A 6000-nucleotide genomic window follows, 5' to 3' on the forward strand; every position below is an offset into this window, starting at 1 on the left:
TTAGTACACATGCATCTATGTCAAAGTACTAAGTACTCAATGAATGCATACAGTTATTATCATTGCTAAATCTATATAGCAATAGGAAGCAATAGAATTTTATCAGCAACCAAAATGGACTTTTAAAAAACTATAATGGTAAGGTTTGAACAAACTTTGCATTTCTGAGATCAGCCACATATATTCATTCCAGTGCTTCCCTACAGATTTTGCATTATTTTATAATTTGTCTTTTCATATCTTGGGGTATATAAAAATATGCTTTCTTCACCTTCTGCCCTGGATTCTCCAAATTGGGCTTGTTTACATTGCTAATTTTAGTCTCACAAATATGTTTTCATGTCAGATACTATTGGTTTAAGAACCACTGATACACTGAAGCAGTTGTACTTGAAAATTGTACAGTGCTATCCATATTTGATTTTCTTGATGTATTTCATGTTATTTCAAATACTGAAGAAAATGTGTTCATATTTCTGCTTTATGTGCCTTTTTCTTGTCTCTTTCTTAATAAATATAATTTAATTTATAAAGAGATAATGCATAAGTTGATTCATGTTGCAGAAAATATGTTTATGTGCAAAGAAAGAAAATGACTGTCTTGGCCAAGTAAAAATAATTACCATAAAATTTTAATATGTAACATTTCTTAAAATCATAAAGGGATCAGGTTTTATATACTCAATGAGAGTAAAGTCTAGAAATTACTGCAAGTGTAATCTATTACACTTCCTTAGACAGTTCATTTTTTATATTTTTCTGTTAAGATTCCTCCTGACCCTCTCAAGCTACCATGCTTCTCACTACAGTTTAACTCTTTGCTGTTATAATGAATGTCATATTCAACTCTACTTTTATTATTAAACAATATTTCCAGGGCTAGATATTGCTCCTTTGGATGCTTTAAGGCAGATAATTTAAATGTAAGTTTAAGATGTTCTTGTTTAAGTTTGTATTTTACCTCTTGGTGTATACATGCTTGAGCTACAAAATCCTAGTTTTTAATTTTGATATGATTTTCACCTTAATGTTTTGATAATAACAATATCTCACCTGAATAGGGCTTCCCAGGTGGCACAGTGGTAAAGAATTCGCCTGTCAATGCAGGAGATGCAAGAGATGTGTTTGATCCCTGAGTCAGGAACATCTCCTGGAATAAGAAATAAAAACCCACTACAATATTCTTGCCTAGAAAATTCTATGGGCAGAGGAGCCTGGTGGGCTACAGTCCATGGGGTCACAAAGAGTTGGACATGACTTAGTAACTGAGCGTACACACACACACACACACACACACACACACACACACACTTGCCTGAGTGTGAGTTAGATCACAGGGCGCATGATCACAAGTGGCCATGTGAGAGAATCTCCTATGAAGCAGCTGTGAAGCAGCTCCTGTGAATGCTCCTGTGAAGCAGCATATCCTTTTAAAAAATCATTACTCTTACTTTCTTCAATTGTTTCCTTAATGTTAAAGAATGCATATTCTCTGAACAGAAAATGGTTATTATTATGGTCTTGAAAAAGAGTAGGTTACTCTCTCTTAACCGTATTGCTTTTAACGTACTTGGGTATGATGTTTTATTCTTAAGACTTCTAATTATAACACTGATTAAACTATTTTCTTTATGAAGATAATTTCATTTTAAAACAGAGGTATGTGAAATCAAACTTCCAACTTTCATTAAATTCTGAAGATTTGGATCCGGAAATCAAAGGCAAACACATTTTTGCATCTTGATTTTAAATTAAACCATTATGATGTTTTTACTCTTCCCTTGCAGTCTTAAATCTGCAGAAATTAATGAAAATCACAAATCCCCTACTGTCTGAGATAATGAATTTTTCTCTCTGGAAGAAAATATAAGTATTTCTTGATTCTTGCTAAGATTTCATTTTAGAAAGGTTAATTCTCCAAGTCAGGCTTCAGCAATATGTGAACTGTGAACTTCCAGATGTTCAAGCTGGTTTTAGAAAAGGCAGAGGAACCAGAGATCAAATTGTCAACATCTGCTGGATCATCGAAAAAGCAAGAGAGTTCCAGAAAAACATCTATTTCTGCTTTATTGATTATGCCAAAGGCTTTGATTGTGTGGATCACAATAAACAGTGGAAAATTCTGAAAGAGATGGGAATACCAGACCACCTGACCTGTCTCTTGAGAAACCTGCATGCAGATCAGGAAGCAACAGTTAGAACTGGACATGGAACAACAGACTGATTCCAAATAGGAAAAGGAGTACTTCAAGGCTGTATATTATCACCCTGCTTATTTAACTTATATGCAGAGTACATCATGAGAAACGCTGGGCTGGAGGAAGCACAAGCTGGAATCAAGATTGCCAGGAGAAATCAATAACCTCAGATATGCAGATGACACCACCCTTATGGCAGAAAGTGAAGAAGAACTAAAGAGCCTCTTGATGACAGTGAAAGAGGAGAGTGAAAAAGTTGGCTTAAAGCTCAACATTCAGAAAATGAAGATCATGGCATCTGGTCCCATCACTTCATGGGAAATAGATGGGGAAACAGTGGGAACAGTGTCAGACTTTATTTTGGGGGGCTCCAAAATCACTGCAGGTGGTGACTCCAGCCATGAAATTAAAAGACTCTTACTCCTTGGAAGGAAAGTTATGACAAACCTAGAGAGCATATTAAAAAGCAGAGACCTTTGCCAACAAAGGTCTGTCTAGTCAAGGCTATGGTTTTTCCAGTGGTCATATATGGATGTGAGAGTTGGACTATAAAGAAAGCTGAGCACCGAAGAATTGATGCTTTTGAAGTATGGTGTTAGAGAAGACTCTTGAGAGTCCCTTGGACTGCAAGGAGATCCAACCAGTCCATCCTAAAGGAGCTCAGTCCTGGGTATTCATTGGAAGGACTGATCTTCAAGCTTAAACTCCAATATTTTGGCCACCTGATGTGAAGAGCTGACTCATTTGCAAAGACCCTGATGCTGGGAAAGATTGAGGGCAGGAGGAAAAGGGGATGACAGAAGATGAGATGGCTGGATGGCATCACCGACTTGATGGACATGAGTTTGGGTGGACTCCGGGAGTTGGTAATGGACAGGGAGGCCTGGACAGGAAGGCCTGGCATGATGCGGTTCATGGGGTTGCAAAGAGTCAGACACAACTGAGTGACTGAACTGAACTGAACTGAACTGAATATCATTTAAAAAAGTAGTTGATTTTAGATTCACAAATATCTTTTCTTTCCTGGACTCTCCAAAAGTTCTTCCTGTCAATTCCAAAATTGGAATGTAATAATAGACCCCTCTTCCCATTCCCTGGAAATTAAATATCTCAGCTTCACATGAAGATTTTGAGAGGGCAAGAGATTAGACTGAATTCACTGAGATATCTCTAAATTAAAAAAAAAAAAGACTGATCTTCAAAGACAATCAGGACAGCAAGTGTCTCTGAAAATGACCAAAACAATTCTAATTTGACTCGCTTCCCATAATGAAAATTAGTAGCTCATACAGTAAAGAATCTTCCTGCAATGCAGGAGATCCAGGTTTGATCCCAGGGTTGGGAAGATCCTCTGGAGAAGGGAATGACAACCCATTCCAATATTCTTGCCTGGAGAATCCTATGGACAGAGGAACCTGGTGGGCTACTGTCTGTGGGGTTGCAAACAATCAGACATCCCTGGGCGACTAACACTACTACTACTACTAAGACTAACACTACTACTACTACTAAAACTGACAGGAACCTTGACATCATTCATTTCCTACCTTCTGACTTTACAAGTAAGAATCTGAGGCCAAGAAATGTATTGTAAGACGTAAATTTAAACTGCTGCCGTGACATTTCTGACCCTGATTGACTCTAAAAGCCTAGTTTGTAAATTATTGTCTCAATAATTTCATCAACTAGGGGCATAACAGGCAAGGCCCTACCCATCAGGGAAGGCTGCAAACCTGGCTAGTTCTACCAGCCACAGCAGCTATACCCCTCCTGGTTGTCAACCTAGTTGGTCTTACCTTCCTACAAGTTGGTGAAATTATTCAAAGAGACCAAGCATGTCCCCCACCATGGGAACCAGGGATCACCTCACTCTCCAAACACTGCAAAGTCTGTCTCCCACCGCCCCTGTGGGTTCATTCTATTCTGAGTGCAATATCCACCATCCATGTGAACCTGAAAGACTTGCAATGTCCCCACAGGAACTGAGTATATGTGATTAATAAACTGATGCCAATCTCATCTGTCTAGTGTTGAGTGTCGTATGTTCAGCTAATCCCTCCTTCACCAACAAGGTGAATAGATGATCAGAACAAGGGATTTGATCAGTTATGTTAACATGACTTGTGTCAGATTCATCATTGTATCCTTATTGTGACTTGCAGATTGTAGTTGACAAATAAAGATGAGATGGTAAATGAGTAAGTGTAACCATCTAATTACATCAGAAGCTTTGTTAGGTTAAAGGTCATATTAGATTGACTTCGTGTCCTAACTCTAGGGCGTAAAATAATGTCATCTTTTTCGTATGTTTGTATTTTATTTAACAAATATTTGTTGAGAATCTATCATGTGCCCGTTACTATATGCAACAAATAGACTGCCTGCCTCTTCATGTATTAAGCTCGAAAGAGTCCTGTTCTTCCACCTCTCCTGCAGGGTGGCTGCATGCTAGCCCTCTTGAGTAGCCTCCTTGGAAAAACACTCCTGTTCCCCAGTACTTCCAGCTTGATGAAGTCATCCTGAGATTCCATCAAGCCAAACTTGCCATTCCTTGTTTGTGAACTGGAATGTCCAGGTCAGGAAAAGTCTCTCATTTGCAGACCTGCTGCTTGGGAGAAAGTTTATAGTAACCTGCCAGTGAATGGCAGTGATAAAGCCCTGCCTTAACTGAGAGGTCCTTATCACTAAGACTCGCTAGTCCTGAGCATTAGTGCACATGAGGTCAGACACTGGGGTATCGCATATCTTGAGAACACTTTTTGTTTTTTGTTTATTTTCAAGTCAAGTGTGAGTGGATCCGTGCCAATGGGAATCCACAAAAGCACTAATCTAATGCCTTGGCAGTAACTTTTCTTAAATTATTCTGTCATATTCCCAAAGACAATTGTTCTTGTTCTAGTTATCTATTGCTTTATTTAAAAAAGACCTCAAAATTTGGTGGCTTAAAACAAAAATACTAACATTAATTTTCCCTCCAAATCTGTAAATTTGGGCAGGGCACGGCAGGGATACCTTGTCTGTGTTTCATACGACTTCAGCTGGGGAGGTGGGGGAAGTGGTGCTCAAAGGCTGCTTACTGCAGTCATCTGAAAGTTCTCCTGTATTTATACATGTCTGACTATTGCTGGCTGCAGGACAGGGCCTTAGCTGGAGCTCTCAACCAGAACATCTACATGAGGGCTCTCCATGTGGCATGGGCTTCCTCAAAATATGGTGACTGGACTAAAGAAGAGCATCCTGAGAAGGAGCACCAGTCAGAATCTGTATCAACCACCATTTCTACACTATCCTCAGAAGTCACACAGCATCACTTCTGATGCATTCTTTTGGCTAGAAACAAGTCATGAAAGCTGATAGACTCCAACTTCTGATAGAAGGCTATCAAAGATTTTTTTTTACAGGTTTTAAAACTACTGCTTCCAATGGCATACAAGTGGTAAAAAGAAAAACATGTTTTCTTTTGTAATCAGACAGATTGGTACATACTAGTAGCAATGAAGAAATGAAGTGAAAGAGAATGAAAGAATTCAAAATATGTATTAGATCCTGACATGTGAGTAAAGGGCTGCTTCAAGACTGGGTATGTTAGTTGATATTTTGTGGTTCTGTAGAGATGGTCTGATCATGTGTATTTGGCAGTGCTATTCAGTTACTATTGAAGTATTCTGCTTACTTATTATTATTACTTACTTATTATTCTTCAGAAAAACATGGTCTCTAAACCAAACACTGTATTCATAGAATAAAGCAAGTTTGGATAACTATTCTTTGGAGCGCGTTCTCTACCTATGATACACAACAT

This window comes from Capricornis sumatraensis, chromosome 9 (genome assembly GCF_032405125.1).
Source record: "Capricornis sumatraensis isolate serow.1 chromosome 9, serow.2, whole genome shotgun sequence".
NCBI lineage: Eukaryota > Metazoa > Chordata > Mammalia > Artiodactyla > Bovidae > Capricornis > Capricornis sumatraensis.